The sequence below is a fragment of the Lissotriton vulgaris genome, chromosome 1_1, assembly GCF_964263255.1.
Source record: "Lissotriton vulgaris chromosome 1_1, aLisVul1.2, whole genome shotgun sequence".
NCBI classification, from domain to species: Eukaryota; Metazoa; Chordata; class Amphibia; order Caudata; family Salamandridae; genus Lissotriton; species Lissotriton vulgaris.
The window spans coordinates 961,061,970-961,083,808 of NC_141685.1; positions in this window are offsets into that span (position 1 = coordinate 961,061,970).

The following is a 21,839-nucleotide window of genomic DNA, read 5'->3' on the forward strand; positions in this document are numbered from 1 at the left end:
CCCACTTCCCTGGCAGCAGATGCAGCCTTTCATCCACGGGCTGACTCAGACAACTTCCTGGGGCTCCCCAGCCCCTGTCACCCTCAAACCAGACAGTCAATCCACAAGCAGGCCCAGGCACTCCTGGACCAGGCTCACCAGCCAATCACACGCCAGACACAAATTACACAAATATGCCAACTTCTTAAAGTAAATTTGGCCTGGTTGAGAACCAGGACACCAGTACGCACTACTTAGTTTAAATTTTAGACGTTAATACATTTATTTAATTTTCATCAACAAATAAACTTATATCAGCATAACATTCATATTCATGTTACATTTGTGAAAGCGCATGTTCATTTATCAACATATACATTGCATGTATCATGCATCGTGAGATCAATACATTTAGTGTCCACCCAATGCATTTCGGGGCGCGAGCCCCTTCGTCAGGGGTCTGTGTGTAGATAAAAGAAAAAAGAAAGAAAAAGGAATCTTGTTACTATTGATGCACCATCATGAATGAAGTAGAAATCTCTCTATAATATATGCTTCTTACCGCAAACTAGGTGAAGTCTATTACAAACTTCTCATAGTTGAATATTAGTGTAATCTACATGACAAAGAAAGCGGAGTCTAAGTATGTGGGGTTAATAAAGCCAATGCCATATATAAATGGTACTCTGAATAAGGCATAGTGTTACCTGTGCGCTTGTATTGTGACAGTCTGTGGGGACAGATAAGGGGTAAAAAGCGAGGTTAGGGACAAAAAGTGTACGAAATATTTATATTGCATGAGTCTGATATCGGATAAGTTATAACGTTACTGCATATATAAAAATGCTCACCTTGTGTATGCTGACTTAACAACAAGGAGCCTGTGTGGAAATGAATGAGATACTGATGAGTGCTGCAGAATGGCAGCGATAGCAGGAAGTGAAACTATTATACAAGTCGAAGTTTACCTGAGAGTCATGCAGTAACGTTATAACTTATCCGATATCAGACTCATGCAATATAAATATTTCGTACACTTTTTGTCCCTAACCTCGCTTTTTACCCCTTATCTGTCCCCACAGACTGTGGTGCATCAATAGTAACAAGATTCCTTTTTCTTTCTTTTTTCTTTTATCTACACACAGACCCCTGACGAAGGGGCTCGCGCCCCGAAATGCATTGGGTGGACACTAAATGTATTGATCTCACGATGTATGATACATGCAATGTATATGTTGATAAATGAACATGCGCTTTCACAAATGTAACATGAATATGAATGTTATGCTGATATAAGTTTATTTGTTGATGAAAATTAAATAAATGTATTAACGTCTAAAATTTAAACTAAGTAGTGCGTACTGGTGTCCTGGTTCTCAACCAGGCCAAATTTACTTTATATTCCATAGTTTGCAGGCTACATACCAGCACAGCACACATACCGAACAAGCAATCCAATACACATAGCCAAAAGAGTGCAGCTGCCCTTCCAAATTCATTGTTCAACTTCTTAAAGTGGCACTTCTAGACTAGACACAGTCATGCCGCATATATCATTACGCAGCATTCAATCTCACGAGTTCGCACATATCAAACTCGCCCCTGCACTCCCCACACATCAGGAACTACCATGGGCATACATATTCCCCATTCATTCCTATGGGAGGGCAGGCCACTCACCACACATACACAGAGAGCTCAAGCACTTTACACTGTACCACAGTGAAAAAGTGCGCAGAGGCCTAAAATCACAAACACCAGGTCACAGAAACAGGCTAGGAAAAAGCAAAAAGTCTCGGGGTGAACCTGCCAAAAGGGCCGGGTCCAACAGCACCTAACTTAATTCTTACCAACGTATTAGTGTGCAGTTTAATGAGCTGGTCTAAAAGGGGTGCTGGTATGCCCCATCTGTCCAGCTTATGCCAGAGCTTCTTACGATCAACGTGGTGAAAGGCTGCTAAATAGTCTATGAAGCAGAGGTATAGAGGTTATTTGCCCTGCTTCGCAGCATCCATAAGCATAGTTAAGGACATGATGTTAGTGGTGGTGCTGTGCCCTTGGCGGAGACCTGTTTGAGTTATGGGTATGATGTTGTTCGCAGAGGACCAGCTAGCCAGATCGTTTAAGATGATGCCCGCATAGTATTTGGCCTCAGTGTCTATGAGGGCTATCAATCAATAATTGTTTGGAGAAGTCCTTGACCCCTGCTTATGTATTGGGCTAATGATTGAGCCACTCCATGACTCTGGAAATGCAGAGGTTCTTAAAGCATGTCCTATCACTGGGGCTAGTGCTTTGCTCCAAAATTCAGGGTCCTTTTTGTACAGCATTGGAGGTATGCAGTTTGGGCCAGGTGCACCCGCCCTTCTACCTCTGGCTATTTGTTTCCTTATTGCCAAAGCCAGGAGTTCATTTTGCTCGTCTAATACACTGAATTGATTGTGCTGATCTGGTTGAAGTGCTATCTCCTGCTGCGTGGGCTCTAATTGTATGCTGTCGCCATTATTTGAATGCTGATGGATTACTACTGACCCAATTGAATTGTCGATGATTTAGAAAAGGGGGTGGTGATGAACAGAGTGTCTGAATTAAGCAGACCACTCTTACCCAGTCCAAAGATCAGGGCTTGATCCATCACCGTTTTTTTGCTCACTGCACCATCCCAGCTCAGAACTTGGCTATATGCAAATTAGTCTGACCCTGGCCCAGTGCATCATGGGAACAGGGCAGACCAAACTACCAAGCCAATTCTTATACTGGGAAGGAAACAAGCTACCGGGAACCGGTTTCTGGCATTTCAGCCGTCTTCGGCCCGGCTTGCTTGAATCCTGATGGTGCAATGAGCTAGGGACTCACATCTGAGTATACCCTTCCACGCTTATGGTGGACAAAAATGATTCAGAAAAGGGGGTGGTGATGAACAGAGTGTCTGAATTAAGCAGACCACTCTTACCCAGTCCAAAGATCAGGACTTGATCCATCACCGTTTTTTAGCTCACTGCACCATCCCAGCTCAGAACTTGGCTATATGCAAATTAGTCTGACCCTGGCCCAGTGCATCATGGGAACAGGGCAGACCAAACTACCAAGCCAATTCTTATACTGAGAAGGAAACAAGCTACCGGGGACCGGTTTCTGGCATTTCAGCCGTCTTCGGCCCGGCTTGCTTGAATCCTGATGGTGCAATGAGCTAGGGACTCACATCTGAGTATACCCTTCCACGCTTATGGTGGACAAAAATGATTCAGAAAAGGGGGTGGTGATGAACAGAGTGTCTGAATTAAGCAGACCACTCTTACCCAGTCCAAAGATCAGGGCTTGATCCATCACCGTTTTTTAGCTCACTGCACCATCCCAGCTCAGAACTTGGCTATATGCAAATTAGTCTGACCCTGGCCCAGTGCATCATGGGAACAGGGCAGACCAAACTACCAAGCCAATTCTTATACTGGGAAGGAAACAAGCTACCGGGGACCGGTTTCTGGCATTTCAGCCGTCTTCGGCCCGGCTTGCTTGAATCCTGATGGTGCAATGAGCTAGGGACTCACATCTGAGTATACCCTTCCACGCTTATGGTGGACAAAAATGATTCAGAAAAGGGGGTGGTGATGAACAGAGTGTCTGAATTAAGCAGACCACTCTTACCCAGTCCAAAGATCAGGGCTTGATCCATCACCGTTTTTTATCTCACTGCACCATCCCAGCTCAGAACATGGCTATATGCAAATTAGTCTGACCCTGGCCCAGTGCATCATGGGAACAGGGCAGACCAAACTACCAAGCCAATTCTTATACTGGGAAGAAAACAAGCTACCGGGGATTCAAGCAAGCCAGGCCGAAGACGGCTGAAATGCCAGAAACCGGTCCCCGGTAGCTTGTCTCCTTTCTGGTGAAGAATTGGCTTGGTAGTTTAGTCTGCCCTGTTCCCATGATGCACTGGGCCAGGGACAGACTGATTTGCATATAGCCAGGTTCTGAGCTGGGATGGTGCAGTGAGATAAATAACGGTGATGGATCAAGCCCTGATCTTTGGACTGGGTAAGAGTGGTCTGCTTAATTCAGACACTCTGTTCATCACCACCCCCTTTTCTGAATCGTTTTTGGCCACTATAGGTGTGGCAGGGTATACTCAGACATGAGTCCCTTTCTCACTGCACCATCAGGATTCAAGCAAGCCGGGCCGAAGACGGCTGAAATGCCAGAAACCGGTCCCCGGTAGCTTGTCTCCTTTCTGGTGAAGAATTGGCTTGGTAGTTTAGTCTGCCCATGTTTCCATGATGCACTGGGCCAGGGACAGACTGATTTGCATATAGCCAGGCTCTGAGCTGGGGTGGTGCAGTGAGATAAATAACGGTGATGGATCAAGCCCTGATCTTTGGACTGGGTAAGAGTGGTCTGCTTAATTCAGACACTCTGTTCATCACCACCCCCTTTTCTGAATCGTTTTTGGCCGCTATAGGTGTGGCAGGGTATACTCAGACATGAGTCCCTTTCTCACTGCACCATCAGGATTCAAGCAAGCCGGGTCGAAGACGGCTGAAATGCCAGAAACCGGTCCCCGGTAGCTTGTCTCCTTTCTGGTGAAGAATTGGCTTGGTAGTTTAGTCTGCCCTGTTCCCATGATGCACTGGGCCAGGGACAGACTGATTTGCATATAGCCAGGTTCTGAGCAGGGATGGTGCAGTGAGATAAATAACGGTGATGGATCAAGCCCTGATCTTTGGACTGGGTAAGAGTGGTCTGCTTAATTCAGACAATCTGTTCATCACCACCCCCTTTTCTGAATCGTTTTTGGCCACTATAGGTGTGGCAGGGTATACTCAGACATGAGTCCCTTTCTCACTGCACCATCAGGATTCAAGCAAGCCGGGCCGAAGGCGGCTGAAATGCCAGAAACCGGTCCCGGTAGCTTGTCTCCTTTCTGGTGAAGAATTGGCTTGGTAGTTTAGTCTGCCCTGTTCCCATGATGCACTGGGCCAGGGACAGACTGATTTGCATATAGCCAGGTTCTGAGCCTTGATGGTGCAGTGAGATAAATAACGGTGATGGATCAAGCCCTGATCTTTGGACTGGGTAAGAGTGGTCTGCTTAATTCAGACACTCTGTTCATCACCACCCCCTTTTCTGAATCGTTTTTGGCCACTATAGGTGTGGCAGGGTATACTCAGACATGAGTCCCTTTCTCACTGCACCATCAGGATTCAAGCAAGCCGGGCCGAAGACGGCTGAAATGCCAGAAACCGGCCCCCGGTAGCTTGTCTCCTTTCTGGTGAAGAATTGGCTTGGTAGTTTAGTCTGCCCTGTTCCCATGATGTACTGGGCCAGGGACAGACTGATTTGCATATAGCCAGGTTCTGAGCTGGGAGGGTGCAGTGAGATAAATAACGGCGATGGATCAAGCCCTGATCTTTGGACTGGGTAAGAGTGGTCTGCTTAATTCAGACACTCTGTTCATCACCACCGCCTTTTCTGAATCCTATTGAATTGTCGGCATTGACGTTTCTAGGATTAACCAGAGGGATGACAAGGACTGGTTCAAGGTCATTAAAGTGTTCGGAGAGATAATCAGCCCAGGTTGCCTCTGTAATATTGGAGTCTATGCCACGGTGGTTAGGCCGCTGCAGTTTGTTTACTGATTCCCAGAATTTAGCACTATTTCGATGCTTTGCGTCATGAAGAAGTTGTGCCCATAGTACGTTTTCCTTTGCTCTTTTGTTCACCCATCTCCGCTGTTTAAGCGTTGTCCTTAGTTCCCAGAGGGTGCCTTGCAGGCCCCGGTTGTTTGGAAATTTCCGTTGTTGCCTTAAAGTTCGGTTTATAGATGGCTTAAATTTTTTAGAAGCAGGGCTCTTTCCAGCTTTGATAGTGGTTGCTGGGGCTTTCCTCTGATTCGGGCCTTGCCTCTGTGCAAATTTACCTCTTAAAGGTGTAACAAAGTCTACCCAACTTCCCACGGGCTGCTCCAAATTTGCTCTTACCTGGTTGAATAGGGCTTTAGCTGTTATTTTGTCTATGTTACTAGAGTTACACCTTATTCTTTTAAGATTACTGCTCTCGTCTTGCACAATTGGTCGTCTAATTTCTGTTCTGGTGGATTGCATGATATTGTTTGAAGAACCAGTTCTTGTGGGAGATGGTCGCTGAATTCATTGTTGCCGATCTTAAAAGTTGCAATTTTATTGAACAGAGTCAGAGTCGTGAAGGTATAATCTAGATGAGTTGATGCTATGGTCGAATGATACGTTGCAGTTGGGGGGATATCCTCCTTAAACCTATTGGAACCTGCGTGCTGAGAATGGAGAAAGGTCAATGTATAATCTTAAAATAAGAACAGAAATGACACCATGCCAGATGCACCGAGACCAACCCCTCCGCCCCCAGTGTAGATATCTGCATGGCTTTTATATGCCTAACTTGGGCCCACTTCCCTGCAGTTTTTACCTGGATTCTTTATCATGACAGGCAATGATTGGGGGCCCGGGCCCCTCCTGCTCCCCCGCCATTGGCCGAGTTGCAAATAAGGGTCATATATACAAGGGGATTCTGCCACCAGAACGTTGAAAAAAGTGATGTTCCAGTGACGCAATGCCCTACACCATATTTACAAAGTGGCGTTAAGCCACTTTGCATGGCCTAATGCCGCTTTGTAAATATGGTACCCTTCCACGCAGGTATCTGCGTGGAAGGGGCATGCAATGTGTGTTTCTGTGAGCGTTCCACCGCAACACCCATTACTTTTTGACGCTGCCCTAGAGTTACAGGATGTGTAAAGCTGAGGCAGTGCCAAAAACTAACATCATGCAAACGCAGACGTTAGATTGTCGCAGCGAGGAGAAATACTTTTATTTCTCCTCGTTTTTTTGCTTTTTCTATGTGTGCTGCATTCTGAAGCACACATAGAAACAACAAAATGTCATTAATGATTGTTTTTGTGCCAGCAGGTGACCTACCTGCACAAAAACCCTCATTAAATAATGGTGATTCGCTACTTCTACGCGCGCTGCGGAATGCAGCACACATAGAAGTAACAAATCGCCATTATCTATTGTTTATGTGCAGGAAAGGACACCTTTCTGCACATAAATAATGATCCCTACAATGCAGGCACCCTTGCACTAAAGCGCAGGATATCTGTGTCGGCGCTAGGTAGCGTTTATTAGTGCAAGGGAAAATATAGGGGTGAGACGTATTCTTGTAAAATGACTTGCACTGCATTGCAAAATTTGCTGCAGCGCCATTTCCTTGTAAATATGCCCCTAAATGTAGTTCGCCTCCCCCAACCTTGATCATTAACCGCATGCGTGCTAGCGGGTTTTCCCGCTGTGCGCTGAAATTTGAAAATCGCGGGTTACGTGACAAAGCCAGCTCGTCATGCGCACAGCGCAGGTAACGCCCATGACGAGCTGACTTTGTCACCAGAATCGAAGGGGTTAAAGACATGGTTGTGGTCGATCACACAGTGGGATGGTTCCTCATGTACTTTTCTGCTGCCGCTGTGGGCTGATATTGTGGAAATGCCAGTGTTTTGATGTTTATTGGTAAAACACTCAATAAAACTTTGTTTACAAAAAAAAGTAAACAGCAAACATGAGCACACTGGCACTGAGGTGTGATCGTAGAACATAAGGCAGTGTCTCACTCTGGAAAAACAAGGACATGTATGAGTCCACCTTCCAGGAGGAGCAGGGGACTAGGGGCCAGATGTATCAAAGGGTTTTGCCCATTCTGTGTCTATGGGGAAATGTGTTGATACATATGGCCCATAATCAGCAGCACAAGTCCGAAAGTCTGGGACAACGCAAAGGCAAAGCGGGGGATTAAGTAAAGTGCATGGCGTTAAAACTGCAGGTAAGGAAATGGACAGGCTCCATGGGCCTGGACTCCCTATCTACTGTCATGGGGACATGCAAATCCTTCCTTTGAACTATGCGTTTGAAGTGCTAATGCATTTTTATCAGAGATGTAAGTCTTTGGAGTCATCAGCAGGGATAGATGGATGGGTGTGAGGGCGCCATAATCTTCTCCTGGATAACGTTCCAAGGAATGTGCACAGCATCACACTTCAGCGAGAAAGCTAACACACTTCGCACTCCCTCTCCTCTCGCAGAAAATTCAAACAATTCTCCTGTACGCCTGGGCAGTATTTCTTACAAGTTGAATTGAAAATTACGTACAGAAATAAAAAATCCAAATTTGTGAATAGTATTATCAGTTCGCAAACACATTGCGAAAACAGCAAAATGCCAGGTGCAATGGTCTGGTAATATTAAATACAATTCAATTGGAAGGCTTGTTCTCCTGTTGCTCTACCCCAACAAAGCACCTTTTTCTGATCACTAGTTCTTAGTGCAGATTCATCACCCTATGAATATCCCTGGGCGCCAGATTGGATCTGGAAACTTTTTCCTAGCAATGACACACCACCACCACCAGGTGGCAGCACATGAGTCCAGTTGTGGCTCTAACTGCTTAGGAGTGACAGCATCAGCCTTTATATGGTACACCTGACGCAGTGGTTGCAGTTCCTATTTTTATGTACCTTACAGAAGCGGAACTGGAGTTCTTTGGTTTTCGCTGAATGTCCCTGTCCAACCCTCATAACATCTTTATGTGGTTCCTTGGGCCTGATCACGACCCCTCAACATGTGACTCCTGTGCCATCATGCACCTAAAAGACATCAGGAAGCTGGAAGCTAAGATTCTTAGATAGTGGACAGAGACCACTTAGCAGTACCTCGCCCCTCCCTAGGGCTGGACTGGCCGTAGTAGGCATAGGGCGTTTGCTCGGGAGGCTGGAAGGGTGGGGGCCGGTTTTGGAGAGATGGGGGGCGGATTTGTTACTGGGGGTCGGTGTTGCAGTGATGCTACAATAATAGCCCTCAGTAATAAAAGCAGCAGGGCTGGGGTCGGTTTTGTTAGGCAGCAGTGCTTCACGCTTGCCTCCCCTCCCCCAGCCCCCCTCGTGGCTGCTGTGGGTCCCCAGTCTGGCCCTGCCTCCCCCTCAGGCAAGTAGCCCACCAGAGAGCATCTCTGCAAAGGGTTATCTCACAGAATTCGTCTCTTATCTCTGGTGTTTCCTGTGAAAAGTTTACTTCATTGTTGAACGACCTGCTTCCAGGAAAGTTCAGGAGTGTCAATTAACCCAGCTTTCCCCCTTCCTTACAGATAATCCTGATTCTTAAAAATGTTGAACTTGAATTTTTGGCTCCATCTTCTGATCCATCTCAGGTTGCAGTTTTTCAGGAGGCCATCTTGGATCTTGGATCCATTGGGCTCAGATTTCTGCCAACTGCAGACACGGTCTGCGGTCCCAATGTTATCTGCTTTCTCCGAACATGTATCAACACCTTGTGGAAAATAGCAACTAGATGGTTATGATGACCCTCCCAAATCCCATGACAGTATGTTCTCTGTGTTGGGTAATGACAGCCTTGATGCCTACAAGCAAATGTTGGCATGTGGACCAGACTTGGATAACATTGAGGCCTGCTATGTGGCTGCTAGAATTACCTTGCAGAGACATGCCTGGATGCACTCCATAGGATTTTCTGCTTATGATTAGGCTGCTCTAAAGGATGTGGCATTTGATAGTGTTAGGCTGACCTCTCCTTGGAGCACTTAAAGAACTGACATGCTACAGCAAGGCCCCTCCCCTGACTGGCCTCTCCAATCATGCCACTTCACCCAAAAGATTACAAAAGATTACAAGCGAGGACAATTAACAGTGTCCATGTTGAGCTATGTAAATAGGTGGAACAACTGAACTATTCTTTAGGCCGGATCATTATCAGAATGTTAATGTGATGAATATATGTCACACCACTTTGTCCGTGTCCACTACCCTCACAAATCCACAAAGATCACAAACACACCTTTCCCCTCTTCCCTATCCTGAGCACAGAAATGTGTAAATATGTGTATATATACTAAGTACCATTTGATGAGGATTGTACAACTGGTTGCTATTTACAACAACAGCACAATAAATCAGTGATTTATTTCGTAAAAACTTGGTATTTTGGATGTGAATGACTATGTTTATCTAAAATTGTTTGATACTACCTGACCATTTTTTACTGTACTGTTCCACTTGAGTTGGTCACAGGGCGTGCTTTATGGGTTCCCTCTAATTTTGCTCATCTCAAATGTTTAGTTAAAGCTGTGAGGAGATGGTGCAAAGTTCGCCCCTTTCTGGGTGAGGAATATTTGTTATGCTGATCTGCTGGAACGTAGTATTCAGGTTCTTCCTCCTCTTCTGGACAGAGAAGTTATGCTTTCATAACAGCACGGTTGAGTTTTCCACGCCCAATCCTTAAAGGCTTTGCGTAGACATGGAGATTGAGCAGTGCCAAATAAAGGCATTCATCCTCCTTCCAGGGCTAGCATATTTCACTCCGGCTTCCTAAATACTGGCCACCAAGTTTGCTTATGCTGGCTACTGGGACAAATGTATCCCTTGGTGCCAGCTTGCAGGCTTTACCCATTTTGAGATGTGCCTGTCAGATCTTCTGTGCTTTGCTTTTTCTCTCTCTCAGTGGGCTTTGGTGGTCAGTACTGTGAACGGATGCCGGCTAAATTGTCCAGTTTCCTGTGCCTCCCTGACCAACCTTCTTTGTTAACATCGCCCCTGGTAACTCGCTTCTTGAAATATTTGCAGTGCATGTCTCCACCTTAGCACCTTGTTGTTCTGCAGTGGGACTTAAAATTGTTACCAACCTCCCCATGTCATAAGAGTTTAATCCAATGCACAGTTCTGTTTGCCTTTTGCCTCCCAAAACTGTAATTCTCCTGTCAATCTTTTCGGCCTGAGGGACCGATAAGTCACTCACCCTGTCACGGTGACCACCAATTACAATATTTTACCTGGACACGCTAGGCCTGTGTATTTGACCTTCCATTCTGCCACAAGTGGTGTCTGCCTTCCACGCGGGCTAGTCTGTTACTGTTCTATCTTTCCTCTTTCCATCCTTCCTAGAAGGAGCAGCTTTTGCACAGGCTGAAGATAGACAAGCTGCCTCCTATGAGGTCAATCAGACAAGATCAGTTGGACGTATATTGCTTTAATGGAGAAAGCGAAGCTAAGGTCTGGTAATGGTAGTTCTCAGGTGATTGCACCATTATCCAAATGGCGCTATTAAGACACAGCCTGCTTGTACTTTCATTGGACACCAATATCAATACATTCAGTTAAAATGAGAAGTACTTTACAGTTGTTAGTTTCTTTATATCTCCTGAATGAGGGCTCTTTCCAAATTCATTTCCATCACTTCACTTGAATACATTCAGACATTATACCCAACTAGTGTTTTATGGTTTGTTGCATAGCGCTTCCAGGGGGCTAAGACACAAAACCATAAAAGAAAAAAACCAAGTATATAATTAACATTCATGGAAGAACAGTTTCTGCATACCTTCCAACCAACTCAGTAGCTGACATGCAATATCTCTTTTTTATTTCATTGTACATCAACTAATCATTCGTGTACCTATCATTTGTATATCATTGTGAACATTTCACTAAAGCTGAAAAAATACACAAGATGTCTTTTTGTCAAAATGCCATCATAAAGATATCCTATGAAAATTAGAATAGGAGGTGTGAAAAGAACTGGTGCCCCCAGTTTGCCCAATTTGTTTCCATACATTTACAGTCCCTAACCTACTTTACAACTGTATTCTACAGATCTCTGTTTTGGATTGTCTAGTCTCACAAATAAATTTGCAGGCGTCTGTTAACTCCATTGGACCGTTACATATCGTATTACATTCTTGTATATAAACACTGTTAACCATGTATCCTGTATTCCAGAGGTTTCCAATGTAACAAAATAAATTTCCAAAGGATACCTAATTCTAACATTTTCATACTCACAAGTGCTTTCACAGTTTCTCAGTACTCGTTGCCACAGCCATATTTCATCAAAAGCCCATTGCATGGCTCTGAATGTTAAATCATATGTAGATAACTGATTTGGGGTAATTCAATGTATAGCATCCTACATATACACCTAAACAATTTCAATCCATAATTTTACTTCTGCTGCCAGGTCTTCCTCTTAATATTTAAGTTCTCTTGATCTGATTCACAGCTCCCAACATTTTCAGTGTATTTATACCATCCAGATACCTGTCCTTCCTGCGCGATGAGCCTTAACGCTCTGGTGTTATCCAGAACAGGAAACTGGAAAGCAATCCTATTTGTAGTTCACAAATAAACTCCTTAAAGTCTACCCAAAACTTTGCTGTTGGCAATGACATGGTCGTTTGAACACCGCAACCAAAAACAAAGAAAGAAAGAAAAAAGGGTCTCAAGTAAATACCTACACATTCTCAAAAAAGAATCTTCACAACTTGTTGGAATATTGACAGCAATCGTGCCTCAGAACACCGTGCTCGTAATACATATTCCTACTTGGTACCAAAAGCAAAAGATACGGATTTATGCTCTTACTCACTAAACCAAGACAATAAAAACAGTCTTATCATACAGCAGGCTCGAACCTTCCTGCTTTCAGTTGTTAGTCTCATAATCATTCCGGCTTATTGGGTGGATAAAAGAAAAGCACTTATGTTCTTGATCAAAAACATAAACCCTATGGGGAAGAGCGTAACTTCCATTTTTATGACTTCAACACATAGTTATAATATCACAACAAATACATATTTTTCAAATCAGTGCTATTACTTTCCATATTGAGCTGTCAATTCATATAGGATGAGCACATTACACTTTATAGTGAAATATCGTACTTGCAGTATTCAAATCTGAAATTTTTCAAGGGGGCATACTTTTCTCGGTTCCATGATGAAATATCGATTACAAAAACATTGTCCTACAAAAATATCGTCACAATTATATCGTCTACAAAAATATCGTCATCCTATACTTAAACAAGGATTGCCACAAATATCGATATTTTTTTATCGACTACTCTAATATCGTTAACACTTATATCGACTACTTAAATATCGACTACTACATTATCGACATTCTGTAAAATAACATTACCTTCTACAATAATATCGACAACACAAACATCGACAACCTCTCTACCTATATAAATATACAAATAATATCGTCCCATTCTAAACAACCAAATATACACAATAACTTTATTTTATTCACATTATCATAATAATTGAATGTAAAAAAATACTTTTCGCACATATATGTATATACAAAACCTATAATTTATTTATATATAAAATTAAAAAATACTTTAGTAATAAATACATTAACAAACACTATCAGACACTCTTATTGGATAACTTTTAAGCACATTTCACTAATTTTAGCATTTTAATAATTTCATTCCATTAAAATAAAACACATACAAAACATTTCACAATATAAATTCGCAAACAATTATTGATGCAACAAACTCTTTACAAAATAACAGATTTTAAATTCAAAATAATGTTCTCAACCAATGAATTTAAAATATATTTAATTGAACCAATCAAATGCTACCATTAATTAACTCACTACTATAAATACAATTACAAACTTAACTTAATTTACCTTTTTTGCCCAAACTTGGAGAAAAACAGTTACCTTGCTGAAGAGAAGAGAATATACACCTACTACAAAGACTACAACACTGCATACTACAATTCAAGTAAGTGAAATCCCATTTCATTTATCATTCAAACCTGTCGAAAACTACCTGAACTCCCTAATGTATAAACCTGGTCTTCTTTTCTGTTAAAATATAACTACAAAAACCTATCAACCACCACCACAAATTAATAAGTAAAGGAATTTATGAACTGCCTTATCCATGTCTACTCAGAAAGCTTTAAAATATTAAAAAAATTAGCAAACTATACTTGCAAAAGACTGCATATGCTATTAACTACTATTATCCTAATACAAAAAATAACACAAATACATTTTTTTTACAGATTATACAAACTTAATCTACCAATCTACAACTACACTACCAACATCTTCTACTACATTAAGTAAGTATACTCACTGTATCTATTAAAAATCAGAAATTAAAAACAAACAACTATAACACTAAATCATTTTTTTGTATTATTCTTTACCACAACTACAGAACATTAAAGAGAGAAACTCAAGAAAGAAAAACAAGAATAATATAATTAGCAGGAAAACAACATTGTAAGTACATTTTTGCACTTTTTCATTCTCATATACAAATCACAAAAAATGTTTTTCATTTTAATAAATATACATATATATGTCTCCACAGATCTACCTTAGACATGGCAACTGGAGCTACTTTTATTACTTCTCAAAAAGGGAAAATAATGCTGAGCTACATGGGTTACACCTACACCCAAGAAAGAATCAAAGGGAATAAGACCCATTGGAAATGTAGTAAATATTACTCAATTGCATGCTATGGTAGAGCAACTACTGTTGATAACAATGTTGTAAATGTACGTGAGCATAACCACCCACCCAATGTAACAGAAGTCGAAATAAGAGCAGCACTAGAGACATTGAGAGATGCTAGTACAGGCTCACAAGAAACAAGCACTAGTATTTTGAAAAATGTTTTAAGCAAAGTGCCAGAACATGTAACAGGACAGTTACCTTCAATCCCCAACTTGAAAAGATTAATAGCTAAAACAAAACGTGCTTCTGATCCAACTCCAGCAGCCCCTGAAACATTTCAAGACATAAAAATATATCCTGAATATACTATTACACACAATGAAGATACATTTTAATGTATGATAACCACAGTCATGACAAAAGAATTTTACTTTTTGCAACAAATAGCAATTTGCAAAAACTAAAATCATGTGAAACCTGGATGATGGACGGAACTTTTAAAGTATGTCCCAAACCTTTCTATCAACTTTCCACCATCCATGGTGAATACAAAGAAACAAATATCCCTTTAATTTATACTCTGCTGCCAAATAAAACAAATGCTACCTACGTTGAAATTTTAACAACTATCAAAGAATTTACAGATAATTACTATCCACAAAGAATCATAATTGACTTTGAAATAGCCATGATTCAAGCTATCTTTAAAATATATCCCCACACCTCTATACAAGGGTGTTATTATCACTACAACCAAAGTATATGGAGGCAGTTACAAAAATCTACTTTAAGCATAGAATATTCAACAAACAGTAACTTTGCTTATCAGATTTAAAAATTAATTGCATTGTCATATGTGCCTACAACAGAAGTTGCTAACTACTACAATTTACTACTTGACAGCCCTTTCTACCGCACCAATGAGAAAAAATTAACTCCCTTCTTAGACTATTTTGAAGATACCTGGGTGGGAAGATTACATTGTTCGGGCCACCGCAGACAACCTACATTTCAAATTCCATGGTGGAATGTGTATGCTAGTACTATAGCACAGAAAGCAAAAACTAACAACGCAGTCGAAGGATGGCATAATGCCTTCCAAGCCACTTTAGGAAGAACACAACCCACACTTCATAAACTAATCCAAAGCATAAAAATAAAACAAAGCTACCAAGAACTCAGAATAGAGCAATCTCTATCTAAAATCGGCCCTAAACTAAGTAAACAAACATTAAATATGTACGAATACTTACAGCAAAAAACCAGAAAGTACCCAAGTATCGAAGGTCTAGAATACTTAGACCTAATAGCAAAATCCATCCTTTAACAAGCAATAACTAAAAACGTTGCAAATAATAAATAAAGCAAACATTTTTTTTCAATGTAGTTAAATTATGTCATGTAAAAATAAATGTAATATATTATTACAAGACATAATAAAATAACATTAAACAAAAATGCACAATATAGCACAATCCACCCCAAAAATAAAAATAATAATAACTTACGGTTCTGCTGCTGTAGAATATATTCCAAGAAGATAGTTTCCACAGGAATAGATCCAAAATCAATCCATATAGTTTAAAAAAATCCCCACAAAATGCAAAAATACAACTGTTTTGTAAGGGTCCCACATCGCAATCCTCTGAAGAATGGAACCATTAAAAACCCGAAAAATAATCACGACAAAAAAGCTACAAAATCCAGTAAAATCAGGAAATGTAATGAAACATTTACCTGTATTTAAAAAAAACGAGATAAAATCCATCTGCTCACCAAAACGAACACCTGTAAATAAATACAAACAAAACCCACCCACAATACATACGAAAGACACAAAGCCTAAACATTACATATAAAACATAGGAAAACACCTGAAGTAATTCATTAATACAATACATAAACCTTAGTTTCATGAGAAATACCTAACAAAGTACGTTATGAATAACGACCTGAAATAACACGTACTTATCACATAAACTGTAATTCACAACACATATCGACACGTACACACTACAACTAGCTCTAAAATACCTTAAAATATAGTAATAATTAATGTAAAATAAACTTACCTTCACCAACACGAAGCAGCTCCCAACCGCGAGGTTCCGTTTTCTGAAATGACCCAAACAACGATGTCGATAGACTAAAAAGTGAAGTTCCAAAAAGAAAATGGCAGCAGAATAAAAACCCAAATAGGACTAAATACCCATGTTAAAATAAAAAAATTGTGAGAAATAGCATTTTATTTTCCCATGTTTACTAATTATTTTCTTATTATTCTGAAAAAACATATGATTAATGTAAAATATACAATAATATTTTTAATATAATTATGTATTAATTAATTATTGTATATTACAATATGTTTCTGATTGTTAAATATTCTTTTATAATGTACAAAAAGATGCACTATTTTATGTACATATTTTTGAAAAATACAATTACATGTAAATTAATTAACATATTAAATTTTAATAAATAAATTTAAAATTTAATATACTAATTAATGTAATATAAAAATGTATATATAGCAAAAATTGCAATGTGAATTGTAAACAAATAATTGAAAAAAATGTATTCAAATTATATAAATGTTAGCATCAACAAATGAAACTATGAATAAAAAATTATTGTACAAAACTAAATAACTATTTTACTTAATAAATGTTGAAACTTGTGATATGTATGTAAAAATATTTTAAAAATTAATAATTGTTTATTTTTTAAAATAATATTACAACATTACATAAAATATTATTATTATAACTTTAAAATAATTTTTTTAAAATAAATATATTTATAAATTTTAATAAAATCATATAAAATAAAATACATATAAAACATAAATCATTGAAAATACTTCAGAGTAATCAACAATAAATCACTATTTCAACTCCAATCCAACATAAGTCAGGGAAAGTGCTGGACAGTAAACCATAATAATTTACTATTTTAACTCCAATCCAACATAAGTCAGGGAAAGTGCTGGACAGTAAACCATAATAAGTTACTATTCTCACTCCAATCCAACATAAGTCAGGGAAAGTGCTGGACAGTAAACCATAATAATTTACTATTCTAACTCCAAATATAACATTACTCAGGGAAAGTGCTGGATAATAAACCATAATAATTTACTATTCTTTCTCCAATCCAACATAAATCAGGGAAACAGCTGGATAGTAAACCATAATAATTTGCTATTCTAACTTCAATCCAACATAAATCAGGGAAAGTGCTGGATAGTAAACCATAATAATTTACTATTCTAACTCCAATCCAACATAAGTCAGGGAAAGTGCTGGAGAGTAAACCATAATAATTTACTATTCTAACTCCAAATATAACATTACTCAGGGAAAGTGCTGGATAATAAACCATAATAATTTACTATTCTAACTCCAATCCAACATAAGTCAGGGAAAGTGCAGGATAGTAAACCATAATAATTTACTATTCTAACTCCAATCCAACATAAGTCAGGGAAAGTGCTGGACAGTAAACCATAATAATTTACTATTCTAACTCCAATCCAACATAAGTCAGGGAAAGTGCTGGACAGTAAACCATAATAATTTAGTATTCTAACTCCAATCCAACATAAGTCAGGGAAAGTGCTGGACAGTAAACCATAATAATTTTCTATTCTAACTCCAAATATAACATTACTCAGGGAAAGTGCTGGACAATAAACCATAATAATGTACTATTCTAACTACTATCCAACATAAGTCAGGGAAAGAGCTGGATAGTAAACCATAATAATTTACTATTCTAAATCCAAATATAACACTACTCAGGGAAAGTGCTGGATAATAAACCATAATAATTTACTATTCTAGCTCCAATCCAACATAAGTCAGGGAAAGTGCTGTATAGTAAACCATAATAATTTACTATTCTAACTCCAATCCAACATAAATCAGGGAAAGTGCTGGACAGTAAACCATAATAATTTACTATTTTAACTCCAATCCAACATAAGTCAGGGAAAGTGCTGGACAGTAAACCATAATAATTTACTATTCTAACTCCAATCCAACATAAGTCAGGGAAAGTGCTGGAGAGTAAGCCATAATAATTTACTATTCTAACTCCAAATATAACATTACTCAGGGAAAGTGCTGGATAATAAACCATAATAATTTACTATTCTAACTCCTATGAAACAGAAGTCAGGAAAATGCTGGACAGTACTAAAAAACATTTATGTTATTCTAATAAATAGAACAACACTTAGGGGTCGATTCCGATTCGGGAAAACCGCTCCGAATAGCCGTTCAGAGCGTTTTTCCCGTACGAATCGTACCCTGCAACGTCCCCCGTACGTACGACGAAGTACGATTCGTACCAGGAGCCGTAGTCCGTACGAGTCGTACAAGACACCGTACGACCCTAATCTCCGTACGATTCTCCCTTGGAACCCGCTGTACGCGACATCTGTACGGTTCGCGGCTGGTTTTTACGACCCAGCAAGTACGATACGTGTCGGGTACGCACCGTACGACCCTTTTTCTACGGGAGCTGAAAACAGCCGTAAAAGCAGAGTTCGTGCCGAAACAGGTATGGAACGGCCCCCCGGGTACGGTGCGTACCCCCCATGATCGCAGGGGTACGCACCGTACCCCTGCGATCATGGGGTGTATGAGCCGTACCCCCATTGTACGATTGGTGTACGATCGGTGTACGAGCCGTACCCCCATTGTACGATCGGTGTACGAGCTGTACCCCATGTACGATCGGTGTACGAGCCGTACCCCATGTACGATGGGGGTACGGCTCGTACACCGATCGTACATGGGGTACGGCTCGTACACCGATCGTACACCAATCGTACAATGGGGGTATGGCTCGTACACCAATCGTAGATGGGGTACGGCTCGTACACCGATCGTACACCAATCGTACAATGGGGGTAAGGCTCATACACCGATACACCGATCGTACATGGGGTACGGCTCGTACACCGATCGTACACCAATCGTACAATGGGGTTACGGCTCGTACACCGATCATACATGGGGTACGGCTCGTACACCGATCGTACACCAATCGTACAATGGGGGTAAGGCTCGTACACCGATCGTACATGGGGTACGGCTCATACACCGATCGTACACCAATCGTACAATGGGGGTACGGCTCGTACACCCCATGATCGCAGGGGTACGGTGCGTACCCCTGCGATCATGGGGTGTACGGACCGTACGGTGTGTATGTGTTTGTGTGCTTTTCCGTACGACTCGCCCTTACCTGACGTGGACCGTACGAATTGCGTCCTCATACCCCGGTCCGGATCGTACTCGTCGGATCGTACGGCATGTGTACGAGTCGTGCGGTATGTGTACGAGTCGTACGGTTCACGGTTTCAGCCTTGCAATACGTACGGATCGCGACGATTCGGACGGATTCACAGAATATGAATCATACTTCGCGACTCGGACAGACGGGTACGATTCGTACGGAGAGGGCTCCGGATACAAATCGTACGGACGCTTTTTTTCCCGAATCGGAATCGACCCCTTCATATATATTACTAACAACTATTAGCTATTATACGACAAAATGAAATATTACATTCCAACTATACAATATTCTATTTTTATAATAACAATAACAAATAATTTTTACAAAATGTTTGTTGAAATTTCGAAATTATTTTTTTTTCATTCATTTTTTATTTATTTTTCAAACTTTTAGATTTTTTTTAATTATTCTTATCATATATTATAACAAAAACAGATAATTAAAATAATAAACAAACACTTATTTACATATTATTAATTGAATACATTTCGATTTTAAAATTACATTTTCAAAAATTAAATATTTAAATTTCGAATTTCGTTTTTTTCTAACATTTTTTTTATTTGAAACATGATATTACATTTATCACACACTTTATCAGAAAATTATTACATAATACATAAAAATGATATCCAAGAAAACTAAATATTTAATTTTCTAATTTTATTTTATTTACATTTAAATTTGCATTTCATATCACTTATTATTATTATATACTAGCCACTTTATCCCCTATATCAACAACAACCCGCTACTAAATTTTTTTTTAAATAAAATAAAATTACGAAATTTTATTTTTTTTTCAAAAAATTTAAATTTCGCATTTCTAAATAATTTTTTTTAAATATTTCTATTTTGTTACTATTCTATACAAATTATTTACAGTACTTTTTAAAATTACTACCCACCCTTATCCCTTATAATACCAAGAATCCGCTCCTATAATTTTTACTATTATTATATTTTTTTACATTTTTCAACAATATAATTATAATAATATACATTTTTTATTAATTATTTAAACATAACACATACTTTTAAACACTTATATAGCACATTCTATTATTTTGTCAATATTATATACAACGATATTTTCATTAACGATATTCGATACAACGATATTTTATTTTGACGATATTTTTGTAATTCTAAAATAACGATATTTACTACTACGATATTTTTGATTATCGATATTCTTACCTCGATATTTATGCTAGTCGATATTATCCCGTCGATATTCCTGCTTTATACCACTTTTCTCATAATCTTCATACTTGTATTAACTTTTTATATCTAGATATACATTTTTCTAGGCAGAATATGTTACTATTCTCTGGAATTTTATTTTTTATATATTCACATGCTTGAATCATTCTCTGTCATCCGGCTGAGAATCCCCTGTAACTTTAAAAAGCAGTAAACAGTGTTAAATTGGCTTTCGGCCTCAATAACATTGTTTGTTTAGTAGCACTTCTAACTCATGTGAAACAACTCAAACTTTTACCAATGAGGTGGAGGTGCTGAGGTCTCCTACTTCCCCTAGAGGTCATTATATCTCAGACGTCTACCGCACACAGTGTTTGAGGGAGTCCCTGAGAAGAACTCTGCCCTAGCATGTGTTCAACCTCATATTGGACCCTTTTGAATCTTTATTTAGGCCACCGGGGGTTTCTTTCTGCCCAATCTTCAGACTGCAACGAATTATGGGGCATATTACCAACAACTAGCGATAATTATAGCTATGTTGGCTTAGCGGGAATATTCCTATCGCCGCCCTTCACCTGTTTTTATCGCTGAGATACGTTGCTATTATCAAGGTTTATCTCAGAAGCGATAAAAAATGGGCGAAATGCGTGAATATCGCTGTCAATACAGCGATATTTAGGCATTACAGTGACAATGCTCTTAGCCATGTTATTCACCTCTCATTGGATAACATGGCTAAGAACTGGTCAGAGCAGGCCTTAGCTTTTGGAAATATTGGCACTTAGTGCGAATATTTCCAAAACTACGCCTGTGTTGATCATAGGCGATAGCGATTGCAGCAACTGTTTTCAGTCGCTGACATTTTGGCACGCCCACTTTGCATGTCATTAGCGATAATTATCGCTGACATGCAAAGCGGGCCCCAAAATGCTCGCTATCGCCTACAAGCTGTCGCTAACTGGTGTTAGTGATAGCTTGGTAATAGGGCGATAAAATTATTGCAGCTTTAGCAGGAAAAAGTCCAGCTAAAGCGGCG